Source organism: Theropithecus gelada, chromosome 10 (genome assembly GCF_003255815.1).
Source record: "Theropithecus gelada isolate Dixy chromosome 10, Tgel_1.0, whole genome shotgun sequence".
Classification (NCBI taxonomy): Eukaryota; Metazoa; Chordata; class Mammalia; order Primates; family Cercopithecidae; genus Theropithecus; species Theropithecus gelada.
The window spans coordinates 59,182,542-59,191,467 of record NC_037678.1 but is presented as its reverse complement, the minus strand read 5'-3'; positions in this window follow the sequence as shown (position 1 = coordinate 59,191,467).

The following is an 8,926-nucleotide window of genomic DNA, read 5'->3' as shown; positions in this document are numbered from 1 at the left end:
CAAACCAACAAAAATCAAATAGATCAAAGAATCAACTAGATAGTCAATTCATTTCAACCAAGCACAAAATGAGTTATAGGGGATTTGTTAATTTTCTGTAACTGAACCTCTGTAATACCAAATGTATTCTTCTATGTACAAGAAGTGTCAGCAACTGCACAGATATTTACATGTTCAGCCATTAAGTAATCTAAAACCATTCTATTATATAGCACAACCTTATTTATTCAACTTTTTTTGAAACAGGATCTCACTCTGTCACTCAGGCTGAAGATCATAACTCACTGCAGCCTCAATCTCCCAGGCTCAAGTGATCCTCCTGCCTTAGCCTCTCAAGCTGCTGGGACTACAGGCACATGACACCATATTTGGCTAATTTTTGTGTTTATTTTTTGTAGAGATGGGATCTTGCTATGTTGCCCAGGCTAGTCACAAACTCCTAGTCACAACTCACAAGCAATCGTCTGGTCTCTGCCTCACAAAGTGCTGAGATTACAGGCATGAGCCCAGCCTAGTACAACTTAGCAAGAGAATTTAAAGTCTGTTGCCTGATGAAAACCTTTGTAGTAGAATCTGTTATAGAGACTATTATAAGGGATAAATTTCTAATTATTGCCTCATTTACTCGAAACAATGGAAACAGAGATCTAACAAATAATGCCCATCTAAAAGAGTGAAAGCCCCCCTGGCGATATTTTCTTTTTCTTTCTTTTTTTTTTTTTTTTTTTTTAGAGAAGCAGTGAAAGTTTATCAAAAAGTTTTAGAGCAGAAATGAAAGGAAGTAAAGTACACTTGGAACAGGACCAAGCAGGCAACTTGAGCAATCCAAGTGCCCTGTTTGACCTTAGACTTGGGGTTTTATACATTGGCATGCTTCTGGAGTTCTGCATCTCTCCTCCCTTGATTTTTTCCTTGGGGCAGGCTGTCCGCATGTGCAGTAGCCTGCCAACATTTGGGAGGGGGTGCGTGCACACTACTTACTGAAGTAGTGTGCATGCTCACTTGAGGCATTTTCCCCTTACCAGTCGAGTGTTCTTAGAGAAAGGTCATGTACCAGTTTAACTCTGCCATTTTGCCTCTTAGTGCACATGCTTGGACCCACTCGCCCAAATCCTGAGATCTTATTGGGAAGCTGCACGTCACCAGCTTCAGGTGTTTTCTATCTATTGGGAGACTGATTTTTTTTCCCTAGATGCCAGATGTGACCAATTATTATTTTAGAGAGACAGGTTAACAACTGCCTGACTATTACCTGATGGTTGCCTTGAGATGGTACTTGTTCCCTTGACCTTGACCCCCTTGTGGGCAGGAACTGGAGTGGCTCATTTCACTCAGCTTGCAGTCTGTGGACAGCTAAGTGTTAACAGCTCAGCGAAGGGTCAAGCTGATTGCCTCTTGTACCTGCCACAATGTTTTCTTTAACCTATGATGTAGGTTAAGAGTGGACCAGTGTTCTGTTTCTGACTGATTATGATGCAACAAATGTACTATTAAAATTTCTCATGGACATTGGCCCTTTATCTTCCATCTATCAAGGCATAAGATTGTCCATGTATAAGGTTGGCTGCAAAGTCCTCCGCAAATAAAAGTATACCCCACGGGTGCATATAAGACCTCTTTTCCAGTTCTATTGTTCATAGAGGCATAAGTAAGGAAAAATTAGGAGAAGTAAGAATCTCATGATGGCAGAGGAGTGTTGATCCCTGATTTTGGGAAAGCTGTCCACATCTAGGATGTCACCTGCTTCTGGGGAGAACCTTCTGTGGTTAGCTTTATCTTATGTTTTCCAATAGGCATACAGTTTGGAGGGGCTCTTCTGAGTTGCAAGATCACAAACCCAAAGCTCAAAGTCACAAAGTTTTGCTGCAGTGTGGGTGGCAAGGGCAATTCTTCTCTGATGGTATTTCCAAAAGTCTCAGTCTCTATGAGTTCTAGATAGTGAAGTCTTCAACTGTCCTTACTCAGTGGATCATGAAAAGTTTCTTTTACCTGGTGAAAATATACTTTGGCAGAATGTATTGAAGCCTTGAAAGGCTGGGTACAGTGGCTCACATCTGGAGTCCCAGCACTTTGGGAGGCTGAGGCAGGAGGATTGCTTGAGCTCAGAAGTTGGAGACCAGCCTGGGCAACATGGTGCAACCGAGTCTCTACCAAAAATACAAAAATTAGCCGGGCGTGGTAGTGTACGCTCACTGCTGGAGCGTACACTGGAGTGGACACTTTTGGGCTCCAGCCCCCCAGCAGTGTCTAGGGGTGGCTGTCTGCAGTTCCCAAAGCCCAAGAGGGAATATGTTACAGTGTGCTCTTCTAGCCTTGCCATCCACAGATGGCTTAAGTGTTAACCAGCTGAGTGGATCCTCTGCCTTTTTGCAGGGGTGGAGGGCCAGTGTGACAGCTTTCTGTATCCTGAGTTCTTGTCCAGCATCCTGGAAGAATCAGGTAACATGTGGACTTGAAGGATAAATGCAGGGGTTTTATTGAGCAGCGGTGGTGCCTCTCAGTAAGATGGATGGGGAGCTGGACAGGGTATGGAGTGGGAAGATAATCTTCCCCTGGAGTTTGGCCATCCAGTGGCCAATTCTCTGAACATCCACAGCCAAACTCCTCCAGACGTTCCTTCTCTGCTGCACTGTTCTGCTGTTCATCTACTTGTCTCCTTGTCTCCTCGTCACCTCATCTGCTTCTGGAGCCTGGAGTTCAGGGTTTATATGGGTACAGGATGGGGGAGTGGCAGGCCAAAAGGCAACTTTTTGGGTGTGAAAACAGAAATGCTTGTCCTCACTTAGAGCCGTGAGTATCCAGGTTTGATGGTGGGGCCTTTGCTGGGGAACCACCCTCTTCTACCCAGTATTTCCCTGTCTCCTGTCTGTATCAGTGTTGTTTATTTGGAACATTTCATTGTGATTTTATTTATTTATTTTTAGACAGTGCCTCATTCTGTTGCCCAGGCAGGAGTGCAGTGGCATGATCCCAACTCACTGCAACCTCCGCCTCCGGGGTTTAAGCAATTCTCCTGCCTCAGCCTCCCAAGTAGCTAGGATTACAGGCATGTGCCACCACACCTGGCTAACTTTTGTATTTTTTTAGTAGATACAGGGTTTTGCCATATTGGCCAGGCTGGTCTCAAACTCCTGGCCTCAGGTGATCCACCCGCCTGGACCAAAGTTCTGGGATTACAGGTGTGAGCCACCACACCCACCCTTCATTGTAATTTTAAATTACCATTAGTAAGATTTTGCCATTTCTGTAAGTGCTTGCTTCTTCTGGGGTCTAATACATGTATATAGGTAGGCATAGCCAAAAGGTAGAGTACTTCTTTCTTCAGAAATTAAGGGTGCTATTTTTATACTGAATCTTGACTTTGGCTCTCAGATTCCCTTGATCAACTTACGCAGTAATTTTTCCTTACCTGAACATGCAAGAAGAAGAAACAAATGAGATGGAACATACACACAAAAAAAATCCTGTAAATTTCATGCCAGGTACGGTGGCTCACACATGTCATCCTAGCACTTTGGGAGGCTGAGGTGGGTGGATTGTCTGAGCTCAGGAGTTCAAGACCAACCTGGCCAACACAGTGAAACCCCTTCTCTACTAAAACACAAAAAAATTAGCTGGGCATGCTGGCACGCACCTGTAGTCCCAGCTACTCGGGAGGCTGAGACATGAGAATCGCTTGAACCTGGGAGGTAGATGTTGCAGTGAGCTAAGATTGTGTCACTGTACTCCAGCCTGGGTGACAGAGCGAGACTCTGTCTCCAAAAATTCCTGTAAATCTCTGAAAACTGAACTTCTTATTCTCTGAAGTACTGCCATTTACTGCCAGTTTTCTAGCATGACTTCCAAAGACAGCTTGGATCAAGAATTTGCTCAAAGAAACTTAGATAGTTAGAACCCCAAATTCATGGGGCTTTGGAATCTGAGAACTTACCCACAATCCTCTTGCTATGAGAGAGGAATGGACAAAATGAGTCCAGCACATCACTCATTTCATCACTCAACGCTCCTGGGAGACCCTAGGAGCTCCACTTTGGTTCCTACTTCTGACACCAAATTGTTCTTTGCTTAATTAATCTGTTTAATTTGTCTAAAGTTAAATGAAAAACTTAAGACAAATTAAACAGATTAATTAAGCAAAGAACAATTTCGGAATATTCAGTCCCCCAAAGCAGAAAAGGTTCTGTGGCTGGGCACAGTGGCTCACACCTGTAATCTCAGTACTTTGGGAGGCTGAGATGGGAGGATCGCTCAAGCCCAGGAGTTCAAGACTAGCCTGGGCAACATAGCAACATCCCATCTCTCAAAAAAAAAAAAAAAAAAAAAAAAGAAAAGAAAAACAGAATAGGTTCTGAGAGTTTCCAGTGCTGCCACATGGTCAGAGAGAATTTATGGACAGAAAAAGCAAAGTGAGGTAAAGTAACAGCTGGATTGCTTACAGCTTTGCATTTGCCTTATTTGAACACAGTTTGAACAGTTGGCCATATCTGATTGGCCAAAACTCAGTCATTGGTACGAGGGTAGGATGTAGTCTGTTTACATAACAGTTAGGTTATAGTTCACTCTGTTCAGAGAAACATTTAGACTGAACTTAAAATATGTAAGGAAGCAGATTTAGGCTAAACTTAATTTTAACAGCTTCCTTATCTATTTAAGTATCTAGAATTCCACTGTGAGTTTTTTTTTGTTTTGTTTTGTTTTGTTTTTTTTGACAGAGTTTCTCACCCTGTTGCCCTGGCTGGGGTGCAGTGGTGTGATCTCAGCTCACTGCAACGTCTGCCTCCTGGGCTCAAGTGATTCTCCTGCTTCAGCCTCCTAAGTAGCTGGGATTACAGGCATGCACCACCACACCCGGCTAATTTTTTTATGTTTAGTAGAGACAGGATTTCATCATGTTGGCCAGGCTGGTCTCAAACTCCTGACCTCAGGTGATGACTCGGCCTTCCAGAGTGCTGGAATAACAGGCATGAGCCACTGCACCCAGCCCCCCAGTGCATTTTTAATGGACCTGAGTTATTATAAAGGGCTTTGTTGTACTGAGCATAGCTGTCACACCATCGTCTGTTTCTTTAATTCCTCTTTTCCTGATTCATGCATCCTGTACTACACTAGGCAAGACAGATAAAGAGCATAGATCCCCAGGCTTCAGCAGCCTGTGCTTTCAAACAAGGCAATACAACATCTTCAGTATGAGTGCAGGCTCTGGAGCCAAAGTCTGGTTTTACTACCCACAGTGACCTAATCTCACTATTAAATGAAGTTTGTGGGGCCGGGCACGGTGGCTCACACCTGTAATCCCAGCACTTTGGGGAGGCCAAGGCAGGCGGATCACGAGGTCAGGAGATTGAGACCATCCTGTTTAACACGGTGAAACCCCATCTCTACTTAAAACACAAAAAATTAGCCTGGCGTGGTGGTGGGCGCCTGTAGTCCCAGCTACTCGGGAGGCTGAGGCAGAATGGCGTGAACCCAGGAGGCAGAGCTTGCAGTGAGCCGAGATCGCGCCACTGCACTCCAGCCTGGGTGACAGAGCGAGACTCCATCTCAAAAAAAAAAAAAAAAAAAAAAAAAAATGAAGTTTGTGGGAAGCCATTATTTTGGACTGAGCTTCTGCGTTGGGCCCCAACAGAAAAGATCAAACCAAAATGAAGTATTCTTGCTAAAGTTCTTTGTCACCAAACCAAACAACTAAACTGGTTTTCTGATCGTCAGAGAAGTCAGGAGAGAAAGATGACAACCAAATCCCTAAACCGACCAGTTTTAGTCTACATGATAAGGAAATTCCATTTGCTTTAATCCTTATAGGGAAAGTAACCTGAAGTAACCTGATGGTAACTGATCTGCTTTTCGTATTATACTATTTCCTTGTTTTTGCTCAAACTATCTTATAAAAACTGATCTTTCATGCCCAATGGAACATGAAATCTTTAGAGGAGACACTGCCCAATTTATGATTCACTAAGAAAAGCCAAATAGATTTTTTTTTTTTTTTTTTTTTAGACAGTCTTGCTCTGTCGCCCAGGCTGGAGTGCAGTCGCCCAAACTTGGCTCACTGCAAGCTTAACCTCCCAGGTTCAAGTGATTCTCCTGCCTCATCCTCCTGAGTAGCTGGGACTACAGGCATATACCACCACACCCGGCTACTTTTTGTACTTTTAGTAGAGACAGGGTTTCACCATGTTGGACGGGCTGGTCTCAAACTCCTGTCCTCAAGTGATCTGCCTGCCTTGGCCTCCCAAAGTGCTAGAATTACAGGCGTGAGGCGCTGTGCCTGGCTACATCTTTAAACTAAATTTGTTGAGATTTTGTTTTTTAATGTCACTAAACTATAAGAAACAGAAAACCAGGAGCTGGCCTGGCAATCACTGCTAGGCCTTGGTGTTCTGCGGAACATACATGTTTTCACAAAATACCAACATCAGACAAGACTGTTGTAAGACCACAATGGAACAAGACAAAAGCAAGTCTATTCTCCAATCATGTCTGAGCACAAACAAAACCAATAACATGTCTAAACCTCAAAAGAACCAAACATACCCTTAGACTGACTGATATGAGTCACAAGCTGTCTTTACCAATTATAGGTGTATCTCTACTCTAGATTTCCTGCCTTCTAGCGAAAATGTTATTAAGATTCCAAGTCATAGTACTCATACTTTTGCTTCCTGACAACACTCAATCCAGAGCAAAGCTCTGCTTCCCTGAACCCTCTCCAAAATCATCTTACAGAAGCCATATTTGCCATTTTTAACTAATTTATTTATTTATGAGACAGCGTCTCACTCTGTGGCTCAGGCTGGAGTACAGTGGCGTGATCTCAGCTCACTGCAACCTCCACCTGCTGGGTTCAAGCGATTCTTCTGCCCCAGCCTCCTGAGTAGCTGGGATTACAGGCGCCTGCCACCACGCCCTGCTAATTTTTGCAGCTTTTGTAGCGACAGGGATTCACCATGTTGGCCAGGCTGGTCTCAAACTCCCGACCTCAGGTGATCCCCCTACCTCAGCCTCCCAAAGTTCTGGGATTACAGGTGCAAACTACCATGCCTGGCCAGTATTTGCCATTTTTAATACCTGTATTTTCCTGGGATATGCCTCACACCAGCTAACCTAGGATTTGCATGTTTCTGGAAGTCCTTGAGAAGAACCTTCGATGTACTATAATCCTACGGGTTACTTGCCTGCATTGCTCCCTAGTGGTCTGAGGTTTCAGCTGAGATAGTGAGGATGGAGAGGGGAGGGTGTGACAGTGATGGAAACACACCCCATGTAGATCAGAGACAGCAGAAGAGGGCAGGGAGAAAGTTGGGTACTGGCTTTGCTGTGTACTAGTTTGTAAGGCCCTGACAAGGCTGGTGACCTCTCTGAACCTTATAGTTCTTACCTCTAAAATGGAGCTTCCTTCTTCAGGGGACTGGTAAGAATTAGAAGCACAAAGTACATAAAAAGCTTTGTAGAACTGGATTCTTTTCCCTGGATCCTGGTACCAAGGCAAGATCATGACTTTCCCAGGACCCTTAGCAAAATGTCCTTTTTTAAAAAAATTTAAACCGATTTTTAGGCAGGGTGTGCTGTCTCATGCCGACAATCCAAGCATTTTGGGAGGCTCACTTGAGGCCAGGAGTTCGAGATTAGCCTGGGCAATATGGTGAGATCCTGTCTCTATAAAAAATGAAAAAATTAGCCAAGTGTGGTGATACGTGCCTGTAGTCCCAGCTACTCAAGAGGCTGAGGTGGGAGGATCTCTTGAGTCCAGATGTTTGAGGCTGCAGTGAGCCGTGATTGTGCCTCTGGGCTCCAGCCTAGGTGACAGAGTGAGATCGTTTCTCAAGAAAGCAAACAGATTAAAAAAATAATAATACAGCTGCTACCCTGGTTGAAGTAGGGGAATTACTTGGAATTCTCCCTCCAGGGACCACCAACCCCTTACATGCATCCTGTTTTTCTTTTATGTCCCTGGGGACATAGCCCAAAAGTTCCTGGTTTATACATTGTGCTATTCAAAATACTGCAGTCTCCCACAAATGAAATCTAATCCCATACATGTCATTAAGTCTCATAGATCCAATCCTGTTACGTAAAAGTTGAGGGAGTTACACAGTCCTTTTATGAAACAAGAATTTGTCAAATCAAATGCTGCTTCAGTCTTTGCAGTGGCCTTGGCTGCCACGAGATTCACCCTGCAGTACAAAGTGCTCCAGAAAACCACTTATGTGAGCCGAGCCTCCTGAGTTGCCACGAGCTTCTGGGGCACACACTTCAGAAGCATCCTGATGTGGCGCTTTGCACTCACTCCCTGTTTCTGCTGTTTTGGTGATTGCTGCACATACATTCCAAAAAGAATCACGTACATGTGTTACAGGAAAGGGGTCCTGATCCAGACCCCCAAGAGAGAGTTCTTGGATCTCACATATGAAAGAATTCAAGGTGAGTCCACAGAGTAAAGTAAAAGTAAGTTTATTAAGAAAGTAAAGCAATAAGAGAATGACTACTCTAGGCTGGGCACGGTGGCTCACGCCTGTAATCCCAGCACTCTGGGAGGCCAGGGCAGGCAGATCACCTGAGGTCAGGAATTCGAAACCAGCCTGGCCAACATGACAAAACCCTGTCTCTACTAAAAGTATAAAAATTGGCCGGGCGCGGTGGCTCAAGCCTGTAATCCCAGCACTTTGGGAGGCCGAGACGGGCGGATCATGTGGTCAGGAGATCGAGACCATCCTGGCTAACACGGTGAAACCCCGTCTCTACTAAAAAATACAAAAAAAAACTTAGCCGGGCGAGGTGGCGGGCGCCTGTAGTCCCAGCTACTCGGGAGGCTGAGGCAGGAGAATGGCGTAAACCCGGGAGGCGGAGCTTGCAGTGAGCTGAGATCCGGCCACTACACTCCAGCCTGGGCGGCAGAGCGAGACTCCGTCTCAAAAAAAAAAACAAA